The following is a 17,593-nucleotide window of genomic DNA, read 5'->3' on the forward strand; positions in this document are numbered from 1 at the left end:
AATATGCCTGCCTCCATCATATTCAAGTAAGTTTAAAAACAGCTAAAGTGAACATCTAGTCCTAAAACTAACGGTCAGCCTAGCTGCATAGTTTAGCTGTAGCTATTAGCTCTTATGGTCATAAAAATCAAGTTAGCTTGTAGTTTTGAGCTCACAGACTCTCTCGCTCAGCTAATCTCTACTGAAAAATCCAGCTTAAACCAGCCTAGGCTGGTTGGCTGGTTTTAGACCAGCCTGCTATCGGCCATTTCCAGCCTGGTCTTAGCTGGTCAGGCTGGAAAATGACCAGCTAAATCCAGCTAAAACCATCCTGGTTTAAGCTGGACATAGCTGGTTTTGGCTGCGCTCCTAATGAGGCTTGACTGGTCAAGCTGGTTTTAGCTGGTCATCACCCAGCCTGACCAGCTAAGACTAGGCTGGAAATGGCTGGAAACCAGCCTGGAAATGGTCAAAACCCCTCTAAAACCAGGCTGGTTGACCAGCAGAAAACCAGCCAACCAGCCTAGCTGGTTTAAGCTGGATTTTTCAGCAGGAATATGTTGATGAATTTCGTATCTCTTGTAGTTGTAAACTTAGTTTGGAGTGTGACATGATATTGTGAGACGATGAAATTCAGCTTTGTCACAGGAATGCTATACATTTAAACTTGACATTAAAAGCTGTGAAAGTAGAAAACAATTGTATGTGTGTAGGCTACTGCAGTTTTGATAGTAGGCCTACATTGATCATAATAGCCATATGGAAACAGAACAGAGATGGTGTATTATACGATTTCCCATTTAATCTTTAAAGTTATTGCTACTTTATAGGTTTGAGTATCAAGTTTGGGTTGAGGTCCTATGCTTTCATCAAATGTGAATCTGGATTTGGCTTCATAATGTTAAGCCGAAAAAGACAAGTTTGAGGTAAGAACTCTAAACTCTAACTAATCTTCATGAAGGGATTTTTTTTGGGAAACATTTTATGGATTTTTTTGGGATATTTTAAGGGATTTTTTAGGGAAATATTTGTAATTTAAAAAATGTAAAATATGGCAGTGTGACAATTTCCTAGCTTCATTTTGTAAACATCAGTTCTAATGAAGTACCATTGGATTGCATTAAATGCGTAAGAGAGAACATTAGTTTTATTCATAGTCAAAATCAGTGGAATGCACAAACTATTAATGCTGTCACAATCATACAGAAAACAAGTTTAACATTGTTTCTGGTAGCATTTCCTTTTCCTCAGATAGTACACGCTGTGCTAAACACTTTCAGTGTGTAAGAGTGTTTTAAACAATTCTAATCTAATAAGAATTTACGGGGATAGTTCACCCAAAAATAAAGAAAAAATTATGTCATTGAGCGTCCAATTGCTAGTGTTGCATAGTATTTTTCCTAATGTAAGGTCAATGGCTACCTGATTTAAAACATTTTTCAAACATCTTTTGTGTTCATCAGAATAATAGAAAATTATAAAGGTCTGGAATCATTTGAGAGAGAGAGAGAGAGAGAGTAAATGGCGATTACATTTTCACGTATTTTTAGTTATTTTAATGTTTATCAAAACGTGATATATTGTTTAATGAGCTGAACACCATCAGTGATGTAAAAAAACCTCCATGGTAGATCACGAGTAAAAAAACGTTTGCAAATGTCCACTTGGTGGAGCTGTTTTGTTATTAAACATGTATATTAAAGCCATTGAAGTATACATACAGTACATACGTTACAGTACAATACTATACTATATTATAATATTATTAATGTGACTAAATTTGTTTTTGGCAGAAAAATGAGGGTAATCAAATCCATTTGCTGTCTTGTGTCTTGCTGATCTTGTTTCACAGCGTCAGTTGGAGTGTTTTTCTCCACATGAGGTCTAAAGTGCACTGTCAAAAACGGTGAAGAGAAATTTTTCTTGTTTATGTGAGTTCATGGTTTCTAAAATGCCTGATTGACAGCTGCTTTAAAACTAAATAATTTAAATGTCTGAGAGATTTGCTGTCTGATAATTTTTAATGTAATTTTCAGGTACTTTTCACGTAAAAAAAAAATATATATACACAGAAAATTCTCAGTGTTAAAGCATTTCAGAGTAATGTTGACATTATAGAGTTATATTTTGATAAATGAATACAATCAGAGTTTGAAGCTGATTTTATCCTGTGTAAAATCATGGAGTTACAGCTAACCAACACTTGATGATGCTATTTCCAACATCCGGGAATACGTTTGACCAAAAATTTAAATGCAACATAAAAGTCATGACATTTTTAGGTCTTTTAAAATGTTTAAAAGTGTTAATTTGTAAAAAGTGTACGTTTTCTAATGCTGGCCGTCAAGTGTTACCATGTTGTGTTGATAAAAATGATTAATAACATAATTGTATTTGTATATTTTTTCTATAATTTTTTGGAGATTATTGTCTTGTGTAAGTTATTTTAACTAACAATCATGAGAATTGTAATTTTTTCTAGGTATAAAGACTAGAGTAAATATTTAATAAATGAATGAATGAATGAAATAAAAAACAAAATACAGTGAAATAAAATAGAGAATTATCATGAATAAAATTAGTAATTGGCTGATTTAAAATAATAAATCAATTCTCTCCGTTAAAGTGTTGAGTTTTGATTCTTTATACAAGAGTCAAAGAACAATCAACTCCCAGTAGTGTAGATCAGAGTTGTTTTTAACTCTATACAGTGCAAATAGCATAGTGTTGTACAAGTAACTCTCTTAAGAGTGTTATTTTAACTCTGAAAATATTGTGACAATATGTTCACTCATTCTGTGTTAATTTTAACTCTGTTAGAGTTGAAATAACACTGTTATTTTTGCTATGTGTGTGTGTGTGTGTGTGTGTGTGGGTGTGTGTGTGTGTGTGTGTGTGCGTGCGTGCGTGTGTGTGTGTGTGTGTTAGGTTTTCAGTGAATGATGAATACAAATAGAGGACGATAGATCATGTAAGATAACATATGACATATTCTTATCATATTGTAGATTTTGAGCTAGATTTTCCATAAGTGACTGGTGATAAGAGATACTCATTGTCAAGGTATTAATATGTTTATGTGCCCCTCTGTGATTGTAAATTTGCATCTGGGCAACAATAGGGGTACTTTTTGTTTTACTAAGAGTTGGAAATGACATTCCCCACTTTGTCTCTAAGCTTAAAGTCTCAACACACTTGAAAGAGGTAATTTTATATCTCAGCTGGAGGTATACTTTCCCTCAGGACTGTAAAAATGAAGTGGACCATTTTCTGTGTCTTGTTCTCTCTCTGTCTGAGCACAGTTTTGCCTTTTCTTGTGAACATTCATCACACCAACCCTTAAGATGAAACTCTTTAACTTTGTACAGTTTTAACACAGGTTTTTAAATATCACACAGTATTACACATCCCTCAGACTCAAAGGCGATCTTATTTTAGTCTTTACATTTGCTGTTTAAATCTGGCAGCTTGAGTGTTGCTATGGAAAAAAGACATTGCACCATACATTAAAGCTGGAGATTGAGTCAAGCAAGATTTATTTAGTCAAATACCTGGAAGGGGAGAAATTATAACACAGATATTCGTTAATGGGTACATTATGAACTGTGAGCAAGGCCTAGAGATAGGTTTGATCATGTGTTGTCATACATTGTAAAAAAGCATTATTTCTGATGCCAAAATTAATGGAGCAAAATGAGACCATAATCTATTTATGCGCTATTACAAGAACTTCATTAGAGAGATGTACAATAGGACTAGCAGGAAGTGCAGTGTTTTCATGAGGTTTATAATGACAGGAAATGAAAAAATCATATTAAATTCTGCATTTATAGGTTTGCTGTCATTAAGCCATGGCTTGCTTTATATAATTGTTCCAATCTCTGATTGAGCCAGATCTTCTGCACAGCACGAGTTTTGCTGCCATGGTGACACCTTTAGTTTCTTATGGTCACTGCACTTAAATACATTAAACTGAACCCATTAAATTGTCCGACATGCACTAATACACTTGAAATAAAATGGTTCACTTGGATTTTCTCACAGTTGTAGATGTTCAGAATAGTAAATGACTAGGAAATCTGCATAGCGTGCAATTCATGTCATTACTTTCTGAAAGGATTTTGAAAAGCAACAAAGCAAAATATAGAAGAAATATATGTACAGTTGAAGTCAGATTTATTAGCCCCCCCTTTGAATTTTTTTCCTTTTGTAAATGTTTCCCAAATAAGGTTTAACAGAGCAAGGAAATTTTCACAGTATGTCTGATAATATTTTTCTTCTAGAGAAAGTCTTATTTGTTTTTTTTGGATAGAATAAAATCAGTTTTTAATTTTTCAAAAACCATCAAAATTCAAAAAAGGTCAAATTATTAGCCCCTTTAAGCTATAATATATTTTTCGATAGTCTACAGCAGTGTTTCTCAACCCATTTCCTGGAGGCACACCAACAGTACATATTTTGGATGTCTCCCTTACCTGACTAATTAACTTCAGGTTTTGGAGTCTCTTCTTATGTTCTAATTAGGTGATTCAGGTGTGTTTGATTAGGGAGACATTGAAAATGTGTACTGTTGGTGTGCCTTCAGGAACAGGGTTGGGAAACACTGGTCTACAGAACAAACCATCGTTATATATTAACTTGCCTAATTACCCTAACCTGCGTAGTTAACCTAGTTAAGCCTTTAAATTTCACTTTAAGCTGTATAGAAGTGTCTCAAAAATATCTAGTCAAATATTATTTACTGTCATCATGGCAAAGAAAATAAATCAGTTATGAGAAATGAGTTATTAAACTATTATGTTTAGAAATGTGCTGAAAAAAAAAGCTTCTCTCTGTTAAACAGAAATTGGGGAAAAAATTATTCAGGAGGGCTAATAATTCTGACTTCCACTGTAGATGGAACGCAAACCAAGTCAATCATTGAAACAGACTTCCCACATAGTACCAATGAATAATTCATGACCTTCTATTGGCATTTCAATTTGGCGCTTCTAATGGACAGTCCCGTCTTGTCATTCCAGTTTTCCTGGCTAGTTATATAAACATTGCTGAGTCTGAGTCATTCCCCAAAACAAAAGGATGGGGCAAGCCCTTTTGCAACAGAAAGGATTTTTCTTGAGTCATGCATTTAATAAACCGCTTATACAGGAACTTACCTAAACATTCAATCCACACACTTAACATGGACTACATACTTTCAGTCTGCTTGGTGACAGATAGACTGAATTCTATTAAGAACACAGATGTTCCAAAGAATATCCTTAATGGGGTTAGGAATCACTTGACTGCTAATTTAGCAGCAACATGCAGTCTGGGTTGGATGGGATAGACATTTTTATAGTAAGAAAGTCTAAAATGATGCTAGAACACCATTATCTGCTTTGAAGCACACATAATTAAAAGACTTGATTTTTTTTTCATATATCAGTTCTGTAGACCTAAACTCCGATCTTAAAACTGTGGAAACTTATAAATGTGGAACACAGCCACTTTTGTAGGCTTGACTTCTGCTTCCTTTCCCACTGACCTCCAGGATAAATGTTTCCACCAGAAAACACACCTTCATTTCAACAGGCATGAAGCTGCACAAATTGCACTTGAGAGAAAAAATGTAAATAGACTGTGTGGATGGTTTCAGCACAGTAAACTGTAAACTATATGAATGAGTTCATGCAAGTGGATATCCTGGGCAACTAATGCAAAACTCACTGGCTGTTTAAGTTAATGCATTCTGCAATTCCAGAAAGTAATAAAAACATGCATTTCTATTAAAAGAATAGATAAATAAATGGCATTATCATTACCTGGTCCAGACATGTTGAAGGTAGATCTTTGACTTTCAGATCCAATGTCTGTCTATCAGCACCACGATCACTATGTGGGCGAAAACATTGAAGAAAAGTTTAGTTTGTGCAATAGAAAGAGAAAATAATATTAATAAATATTGGCGGTTCATTCCGCTGTGGCAACCCCATATTAATAAAGGGACTAAGCCGAAAAGAAAATGAATGAATGAATGAATGAATGAATGAATGAATGAATTAATTAATAATAATGTCGGTGACAATGGCTTAGTGGAAAGTGCATCGACACATGCATTCCGGTGCTCACGGCGACCCGAGTTTGATTCCTCAAGGTCCTATGCTGATCCTTCCCTTCTCTATGCTCCCCACACTTTCCTGTCATTCTCTCTACTGTCCTGTATCTATGGGATTTTTTTATTGGATTTTAACAATACAATCATATTAATAACCATAACATTGGATGACATCAAGTACAATAATAAAAAGGAACAAAAAAATACATTTACATAAAAGCAAAAAAATAAATAATACTAAGATAAAAAACAAAAAAAAAACAGGATACAGAGGCAAAATTATCAAATTTAATAATGTTTACAAAGTTCTTATGAAATTTCAGTTTTTACACTTTTTTACTATAAACATTTGTAATGTAGTAATGAAACCATTTAAGTCACAAAGAAAATTTATCAAAGTAGGTAATGATGAAGAAAATGTACATTTGTTAATATAATATTTATCTATCTAAATATTAAGTAAATTGCCTATAAATTTTGTTACATTTGTCATGAGAAAAGTAACAAATTATATCACACGTGGAAAATTCAATGTTAAACTTACATTTTGATTTAAAAAACGGGCATTTGACAAAAAGATGATCAATCGATCCAATACTTCAGTTACAAAAGACACAATTTGAATTATTATTACCAAATTTAGATACAATCTCGTTTGTGGGGTAGATATTGTGTAACACTTTCAAGTGTAATTCTTTAACTTGGTTGGGAACACAGAATTTGAAAGGTAAGAGCCAAGCTTTTTTTCAAAATAATTTGATCTATTAGAGAATTACAAAGAAATTTTCCCATCGGAGTGACTGTAACACATTTCTTATATTTCTAATACTACATTTTAGGTCGTAAATGTTTGTTTGATGGTGATTTTTGAACATTTGATCGAACATTTGCTCAAGAATACAGGTGTGAAAAACAACTGATGAACAAAGAGCCAGGAGTTGGGAATAATGACAAACACATCAGTAGTGAGAACAACCAAAAGAGAGAAAATAAATAAATTAATTAAATAATACATACATTGCAATTTATACTAAACCAAGTATAAGAAAATAAAGATAAAAAGCCATGGAATTCACAGCATAAACAGCATCAACACAAATTACATAAAAACATAAAAAAATAACATACATTCAATGTTTTAGTTGCCTTTTTGTTAGAAGTGGTAAAGAGAGACTTAATATAATTCTTGATGTCTATTCGAAAATAAGAAAAATGAGGGGTGATATTGATAACCTTGCATTTGTGAATGAAATACTTTGCTAGCAAGATTATTAAGTTGCAAAAAAATTAACATTTTTCATATTGCTTCTCAGAGGTAAAAAGTCCAAAAAAACATCTTTAAAGCAAAGCTCAAAATCTTCATATATGAAATTATAATAAACTGGCAGATATCTTGCCAAGGTTTCCTTATATGAACACAATGCCAAAAGATGCATGTTTGAGTGTGAGTAACATATTGAAGCAATAACGACATGACGTTATATGTAGTGGGTGTGGCAACAGTTACTGCTGCTTATCGTGAGAGGTCAAGTAGCATACACTGTTTTTTCTCCCTCACAAAGACAACAACAAAATATAGTTGCACATTCACTAACCAATAATACTAATAATAATAATAATAATAATAACAACAACAACAATAATAAAAAACACAAGAAGAGTTGAAGTAGAAACTGCAGAGCAATCTTTACTGAAATGTTTTCCGGAAAAAAAGCCATAAAACTAATTAAGATGTTCGCGTTTACCTGTCGTGTAAAATGTATCACCGCAATACACCTTAAACCGAAAATCTACCATTTTTAGCCTAAGTTTCGAAAAGGAAACCAGTCCACCATGCAAACTCTCACTTACATCTTTGTCAGACAGGTTTAATTACTCCACAAGCAAGCCTCCGTCACCAAACTCTCAGCACTTCCTTGTTGGTGCAGTGATTGTTCGTAAATGAGAAAAGGGGGAAGCTTAAAATCGGTTCTTCGCTTTACTCTTTGTGCAAAAACGAGTGTGTTTGCAGCGTTTTAACACTACGCCCCTAGCGGCGTAAGCATTCTCCTTTTTTTCTCTATGAATCAATCTCCTCCCCCTTATGACGCAGATTAGATTGAAAGCCTAAGAAAGCCACAAGACTTCTATAAGCAATAAGGTTAACATTTTAAAGAAAAACGAGGATATACACTTTTTGGTACGTGCAATGACAAAAATTGGGAAGCACTTGGGCATGTTTCGAAACATTTACGCCACACCATATGATTTTAAATATAGTCATCAGAGTTTGCGCAGCTACCTAAACTTATTTCCTCGAACTTAAAACCACTCGTGAACACCACAAAAATCATGAATAAACTGTCTGCTCCTCCAATCTGCTGCTCATATACACATACAGTGGTCGATGAATCCATTACTCGATGAAAATATTGCTGTACACGAAATGCCACAACGCCAATACCATCAAATAAATGCAAATCATTGATTTGTTGGCAAGTTGTGAAAACTGTCGTGGCTAGGGTCAAAAACTTTTGTTTTAAACGCCTCGGTTTAGCTATATAACGAAAGTCGTTTTAACCCTTAACATTCATTTTAGTTAAGTGAATGTCTTATGAATAATATACTTAAGTGTGTATGATCAGGTATGAGTAGCAGATAAGTAAGCATATACTAGCAGTATTGAATGGTTATGTAAAAGTAGGCTATAATAATAGCTACAAGTCATTCAAAAGCATGCCAGGTTTAAATTACTCCACAAGCAAGCCTCCGTCACCAAACTCTCCAGCACTTCCTTGTTGGTGCAGTGATGTTCGTAAATGAGAAAAAAGGAAGCTTAAAATCGATTCTTCGCTTTACTCTTTGTGCAAAAACGAGTGTGTTTGCAGCGCGTTTTTAACACTACGCCCTAGCCTACATACTATAGTCTATAGTATTTGTTTAAGATGTCTAGCAGTTACTATAGTTTTTAATAATAAGCAGTGCTAGTAGCTAATGATTATGTAGTATACTGTAGGCAGGGGCCTGTATAAGTTTCTAAGGGTATGACAACCTTGGCTAAAAATACCACGTTTCAGCAGTATCACAGTATTGTGATTGCTACCCTAAAATAAGTTATTTTTAAATGTCTGGGTAAAACAGACAACAACATTTTGCCCATTGAACAATTCATTTTATTTAAGAAACATTTATAATATTTTGGAGCAGCAAACATGTCAGGCCTAAATCACTAAAATAAGTCATCGACTTCTACTGGCTTCATTAGTTTCAAAGACAGGTTTCTTTACAGCAAATAAAAAATACATTTATAACAGAACATTTTAGTGGTATTAAAAACCTTGACACTTTTCCAAACCATGGTAAACCTTGAAACCGGTTAGTCTACTAGTAGCTAATGACTAGTTTTAATGTCTAATAAAAAGTGCTAGCATCTATCAAATGAAAGTATTATAGTTCCCAAATAATAACTATTAATAGCTAGATAAAAAGTGCCATTAATGAAGACAAATATAGGCTTAATACTCCTTGATAGATGTTAAACACTGGCCATAAATGATAAAAGCCTTTTAAAATGCCTTTTATATTACATAATAGACATACACTGTAAATCAATATGTGATGTACAAGAATCAATAATACAGTCAAATGCCCCATAAATGGACAAATCACCTACTAATAAATTATAAATTCTGAATGAAAAAATATTATATATAAAATATTATATATTAATTAATCGTATATAGTTGCCTGTTGGAGACACTGAAGACAATATTAAGCACTATTCAAAGATACCAAATTTAACACATCCAGGTTTGTTGTTGTTATAGCACCATCTTGTGGCACTATTAAACATATTTGAAATCCCTATTGAACACTGGCGCGCTATAGTTCCTGTTTGAAACATTTATTTTCTCAGGTTTTGATCCACATACGAGGGCCGGATGGATTCATGATTTTATGTTGTTCATGCCAAATAATTTCGTCAGCATTGGTTGTGTTTAAATATTTTTATAAAAATAAATTCTTTTATCAGTTATTTCATGAGGGTGTTTACAAATTATGCTACACAAACAAATTGTATTTATTTATTTTTATGAATAGGAATAAAGCTAAAAACAATTTAAAAAAAATTGTGGATGAGCATATGAAATTAAGCTTAAAAATAATTAAATAATAAATAAATATATAATTAAGATTGTTATTTAAATATAAATTATTATCCCTCTTGTGAAATTTAAATTCTTTTTTAGTATTTCCCCAGTAATGATGTTCAACAGAGCAAGGAACATTTACGCAGCATTTCCTATAATATTTTCCTTCTGGATAAAATCTTTTGTTATAGAAATTAAAATATTAATTCATTCATTTTCTTTTCGGCTTAGTCGCTTTATCACACCCGATTTCGCCACAGATGGAATGAACAGCCAACTTATCCAGCATATGTTTTAGGGATGCCCTTCCAGCTGCAACCCATCAGTGAGAAACAAGCCATACGCTCTCATTCACTACGGACAATTTAGCTTACGATTTACTTGAGTAATTTTTTTCATCAGATACTTTTTACTCTTATTCCAAGTACCGCAAGTACTTTTACTTCAGTATAGATTTTTTCAGTATAGATTAATTATCTGTTGAACTACATCCCAATCATCACAAATACTGCAGAAGACCTATTGGAACCCGCCAAGATTCTCACAGAATAAATCATGGTTAGGGTTACATTCAGTATAGGGGTCGTGCAAGAAATCTACAGAGTGGATGGCAACATCAACAGGCCTGAAGTATGAAGATATTTGTGCTGCCCATTACATTACAAACCACAGCAGAAGGCAAATTCTTTAGCAGGATAGCGCTCCTTCTCATACTTCAGCCCCATCAAAGTTCCTGAAAGCAAAAAAGGTCAAGGTGCTCCAGGATTGGCCAGCTCAGTGACCAGACACGAACATTATTGAGCATGTCTGGGGGTAAGATGGAGGAGGCATTGAAGATAAATCCAAAGAATCTTGATGAACTCATGGGAGTCCTGCAAGAAACGCTTTCTTCGCCATTCCAGATGACTTTATTAATAAGCTATTTGAGTCATAGAGGATGTATAGATGCAGTCCTCCAAGCATCAATGGGGAGTCACACACAATATATAATTATTTTTCCACTGTTCCTTAAACTTGGATAGACGACAAAACTTTTGTCATGTAGCGTATAAAACTTGGCATAAAAACCTGTCCTACAAGTGACCCGCACACCAGAATAATTTTTTAATTGAGTTATTAATGATTATGGCCGATTTGATGATTTAAAGTGGTTCAACTAAGACAATATCTGAGTTAAATATGTTTACTTAAATAAACTGCCCTGTTTTTCTGTTCCACATTTATAAATGAGTACGTTTAGAACTTGAAAATGACATTTTATGTTTGTACAATCAACTTACTTTAATTGAGCTGAAACAACACAAATTCTTGAGGCTTTGAGGACACCTTAATTGTTTTAAATTCAATCAACTTATGGCTGCACGGTGGAGTAGTGGGTAGCACATTCACCTCACAGCAAGAAGGTTGCTGGTTAAAGCCCCGGCAGGGTCAGTTGGCATTTCTGTGTGGAGTTTGCATGTTCTCCCAGTGTTCACGTGGGTTTCCTCCGGGTGCTCCGTTTCCCCCACAGTCCAAAGACATGCGCTATGAATTGTGAATTGAGTAAGCTAAATTGTCACTGTGGGGGGAAACTGGAGCACCCGGAGGAAACCCACGTGAACACTGGGGGAGAACATGCGAACTTCACACAGAAATGCCAACTGACCCTAAATAAATGTATTTATATATATATATATATATATATATATATATATATATAATATATATATATATATATATATATATATATATATATATATTCAGTTAAAGTCAAAATTATTTGCCCTCCTGTGAATTTTTTTAAAAATATTTCACAAATGACGTGTTTCTTCTGTTGAAAGTCTTTTTTATATCGGCTAAAATAAAGCAATTTGTAATGTTTTTAAAACCATTTTAAGGTCAATATCCTTAGCTTCTTTAAACAATATTTTTTCAATAGTCTACAGAACAAACCATCATAAATGACTTGCCTAATTACCCGAACTTTCCGAACGAACCTGGTTAAGCCTTTGAATGTCACTTTAAGCTGAATACTAATATCTCGAAAAATATCCAGTAAAATATTACGTGCTGTCATCATGGCAAAGATATGTGTTGTGTGTGTGTGTTACACACAATTTTTATGTTTATGTATGTTTAAATGTTATATTTTATTGGTTAACAGTGTGAATGACTAAGATGTGTAGAGCTAATAAGTTATTCCATTAAACAGCAGTTTAAGTTATCCCATAGTTACATTAATAAGGTTCAAATTGGGATAATTTTGAGACCACTACTTGTTTTTTCATGTTGAATCTGCAACTCATATATGTTGCAAAGTCAGTTCCATGTACAGCGTGAATTGCATTATCAAAACTATTCTTGTTGATATCTTGGAGTGAAAACATAGACTGAACTTACCCACCTCTGACACCAACCAAGACAATATCACTTTAAGCTATTAAAAATGTCAATAAAAGTCACCTTTTCAAAGTTAAAAGTTGTTGGAAGAAAGATCAAGATCCCGTAATGCAATTCAAAAGCGTCAATAAATGGGGAAAAATAAAATATAAAAACATTAATCATAAAATACAGAAAAACTGCTCTTTTTTACAGCATAGTTGGCTTTTACACACAATCAGTGCTCACCGTACAGAACATGCGCTTCTCACCTGCTTAACATAGACAAAGCTGGATGCATGCAACAACTATATAAACATTTCCATTTTAATAAATTGCAAATGTAGTAGTATTGTAGAAATGTCGATCCATAGATTCCAGGACCTTCAATAAAAAGTCCGGTTGTTATATCATTAAAACATGCTGGAAAAATCCACTCTATCTACAACAACTGTTATATACAATGATAATACAGCACTTAAACTATAAATTACGCAAAAAAGCTATTGATTCTGCAAATAATTTAGAACAAATGCATATTTTTAGCTAGCACTGGACTCTTTAGGATTGTCATTGTTCTAATTTGGACGTTTGGATCATTCTGGGTACTTATAGGGCAGAAATGAGAAGGCGGGATTGTCGCAAACGATCACAGACACTCATTTTACACTAATTAGAGTAATCAGTGGCACCGATTTGTTCTCAGTCTCTGTTGACAGACATCTGGGCGGATCGCACCGGCCCTGTTTAGTAAAGGTAGTTTATTTTCACCATGGGTCATCTGTCAACAGCTAGTCTATGTCTGGTGGCCCCGGGTTGCCCGAAATAGCAATAATTAGGATTGGGAGGGAAAAGAGGAAAAGCGAAAACGTGTCAGACTGCTGGTAGACCATCCACAGAGGCCACTTTCATATGTGTGTGTGTGTGCTTGTGTGTTTCCTCTGTTAATACTACAACCATCCCTACGTGGACGAGCATCCAGTGTTTTGAAACTGAAATTGAGCGAGACGAGATGATCTGAAGAGGCCACACACAGACTCTCCAAATGACCCAACGCTTAGAAATGTGTGTGAATGTCAGCGCCTTCCATCCCTATAGTAAAACTCGAGCTTTTTTAGGTGATATTAGAAATTATTTCATTTTTACATCACATTTTGTTGTCCAGATTTTATTATAAAGTTTATTATCATTCATTCATTTTCTTTTCGGCTTAGTCCCTTTATTAATCTGGGATCGCCACAGCGGAATGAACCTCCAATTTATTATTATAATTGTTGTTGTTATTATTATTGTTAATTATTATTAATTTTAGTAAGTTTTTTTCACATTGAAAGCATTGCAAGTAAATCATTAAATGTTTCAAATCAATTATATGGGTAAAAATATGGGTGAAATAATGTTTGATTATCTTTCGGGGTAACATATATTTATGTATACAAATAAAACGACCCTCATTCTGATCATTAATTATTAAAATATATAAATGAGTAAAGATCATACAAAATTATATTAATTATGTTTTAAATGATTCAGTTAATAAAAGGATACGGTTGGAATGATACTGTCAATGTATAAAGATTTATAAAGATGTATTAATAATATCTGCCTTCAGTTCTGTCTCTAAATATAGTGTTTTAATGTCACTGAATGATCCTTGCTTTAAGTTTGAAAACTTAAATGATTTTATATAACCTATTGCTACACCTATTTGACTGTTAGTGAGCACCTTCTGTAAAAGGTCAGAGTAAAAAGGTTTGACAGTTTTATCTTAAAAAAAAATTACAATTCAACACTGAAAAAAAATATTCAAAGATGATTCATTGGATTAACAAAATTTTTTAAGTTAAGTGGTTGTAACAATTTATTCGGGCTGAATTTAAACAAGTCTAGCGTTACTAAATTTAATTTGTTTAAATTCAACACAAATAAATAGTTTGCAACTATTTTGCGGATCAAATTTTTTTCAGTGAACTAGACACAAAATAAGGTTGAAAAAGCTTGGATGAAAGCTTTTATTATTAACATTATTACTACTACTATTACTACTATTACCACTTGAAACTCCCTTTTCATCATTCCCCGACATGACTATTTATATTATACCTTTAAAAAAATACTTTTGCTGCTTGTTTAAACTGCTTATTTAAAATGAGCTGAATCAAATCAGTTATTGGGTTTTTTGGGGGGACAACTTAATTTTGTCTACATTCAATCCACTTAAATCTTTAAAAACAATTAAGTTAACCTAATCGATTTGTGTTGGGACAACATGAAGGAATTGTGTGGAACCCAGCATTTTCTACAGTGTATTTACAGCAAAAAATGCTGGGTTCCACACAAAAGATTTGTGTTGGGACAGCATGAAGGAATTAAGTTAACTTATTCGTTTTTGCAAATTTCAGTGGATTGAACGTAAACAATTAAGTTGTCCACCCAAAAAAAACAATAATTGTGTTGTTTCAGCTTTCTAAAAACACTATAAAATAATCTCACTGTTAAATGTGTTTATTGGTAAATCTCAAAACAATATTGTGTATTGTCCCTGAAAACAAATTCATTGGATTTACTAAATATTTTTTAAGGTAAATGGTTGCAGAGAATTTATATGCACAGAAAAAAAAAATATTCAAAGATGATTCCTTGCATTTACTTTTTTTAAGTGGTTGTAAACAATGTATTCAGGCTGAATTTAAACAAATAAATTGAGTTGAACATTACAAAATTTCATTCGTTTGTTTAAATTCAACACATAAAAATAGTTTGCAACCACTTAACTTAAAAAAAAAGTAAATCCAATGAATAATTTTTTAGTGTACTATAATCCCTAAATAAAAAAATTTCAGATGGCATTTTTTTCCAGAGAGCTTTTTCAATCTGAATTCTTCATATTTATATATTTCACATATTGTTCATATTACGAACATGCCAGGAACACAAAGACTTTTAATTACATAATAAGTAGCCAGTAGGTATTGTTGATATTGATTGAGAACATTTTAAAAACAAGCGAAATGATTCTTTAATCATGTCCTAATCTTTCTGGTGGGTGGGTGAAGTCATGCTGGACAAAAACACTCCCTTTATCCACCATCTCTCTGTCATCCTATATAAACCCACCCCAGCTTCAGGTCTACAAATACCCCAAAACACACATGCCCTTCACAAAGAGAACACAAGACAACACAGACTCGAGGAGAAAGAGCAAGACTAACAACCTCTGCAAGAACCTTCAGAAGGAAAGACTATCTCAACAACAAGGTAAATAATTTCACAAGGAAACTGCTAATAAATTTCACAGATAATTACAAAATTAACCATAATTTAAGTTGAGTTTTCTTATTATGTAATATATAGTCCAATAATCTTTTCTTACCCTCGAGAAATGTTTTTTTCACGCTTGTTCAACTTCTTATTTGAAATATACTGACATAACACAACTATTTAGATTTTTTGGGGTGAACTTACACTGTAAAAAGTGTTGCAAACAATTTATTTGTGTTGAATTTAAACAAACAAATTAAATTTAATAATGTTCAACTTAATTTGTTTGTTTAAATTCAGCCCAAATAAATTGTTTACAACCACTTAACGTAAAAAAATTGAGTAAATCCAAGGAATCATCTTTGAATCATTTTTTTCAGTGTAATTGTTTTATGCTCAATCCATTTACATTTGTTAACTTAACTAATTTGTGTTGGGACAACATGAATGAATTCTGCATTTTTTTAGACTGTATCACTGAAAAAATGATTCATTGGATTTACTAAATATTTTTAAAGTAACTTTGCAAACAGTTTATATGGGCTGAATTTAAACAAACAGATTAAGTTGAACATTACTAAATTACATTTGTTTGTTTAAATTCAGCCCAAATAAATTATGTGCAACCAAAAATATTGAGTAAATCCAATAAATCATTTTACAGTGTTTACTAAAAAAAATGACATCTGCAAACAATTTATGTTGAATTTAAGCAAATTAAATTTTGTAATGCTCAACTTAATTTGTTTGTTTAAATTCAACCTAAATAAATCGTTTACAACCACTTAACTTTAAAACATTTAGTAAATCCAAGGAATCTTTTTTGAATTTCATCATTTCATTCAGGGTACAACATACTTTTGTTAAATTCTACATTTTGTTTGAATAATTACTGAGTTTTTAATGCACACTCAGAGTGCAAACAAACTCAAAGTTTAAGTTTTTTTGTTCTGTTGCCCTCTGGAAGAAGGTTAAGAAGCATTAAATGCTCTTCCAACAGATATAAATTTACATTTGTTCCAGAGGCAGTAAGGCTTTACCACATTACATTTTAGCAAGTTTTAAATTTACATTTCTAATACATGTGTTTTTCCAAGGTTTTTTTTTTTTTACTATTTATGAAGTTATACATGAAGCATGCTGGATTGTTTTTTTTTTAACACTGTAAGTGATTTGTCTCCTTATGTGTTTGTTAAATCATGAAATGCTATTACCCTAATCTAATTGCCCCTGGTGGGATTAATAAAGTTGTTAAACCTTAAGTTTTCTCGAAGTTTAATATTAAAATATTTTAAACCGATATCATTCTTCCACCCTCAGATGACGTGCTCCAGGTGTTTTCTGCTTATTCTGGTTGTCTACTTCCTGATGGATGAGCTTTGCGCTTTCCTCTTACCAGACAGACTGCGAGTGAAAAGGGTAAATATCAGAATGTTTGAAATATGGATTTTTAATATCGCACTGCATTAATATAGTATATAACTTTGCAGTTTTATATATTGAAATATATGCATGTAATTTCCTGCAGAGCAGTCACATGTCAGATCAGGATCTGTCATCACACATCTATGAGCTCTCTGATCTGACTGAACTGTTCCCTGGAAATGAAGGGGAAATGACTCGGGACTGGGATCCCAATCCAGCCAAGTCTCCTGCTTTCTTCTCCCCCATGGAACAAATCAACATGCAGCAAGCAAACAACAACCGCCGCAAAAACAAGGACAACAGGTAAGATTGCTTACATTCTTTGTTGTGTACTGAAATGAGA

The sequence above is a fragment of the Danio aesculapii genome, chromosome 7 (assembly GCF_903798145.1).
Source record: "Danio aesculapii chromosome 7, fDanAes4.1, whole genome shotgun sequence".
Lineage (NCBI taxonomy): Eukaryota > Metazoa > Chordata > Actinopteri > Cypriniformes > Danionidae > Danio > Danio aesculapii.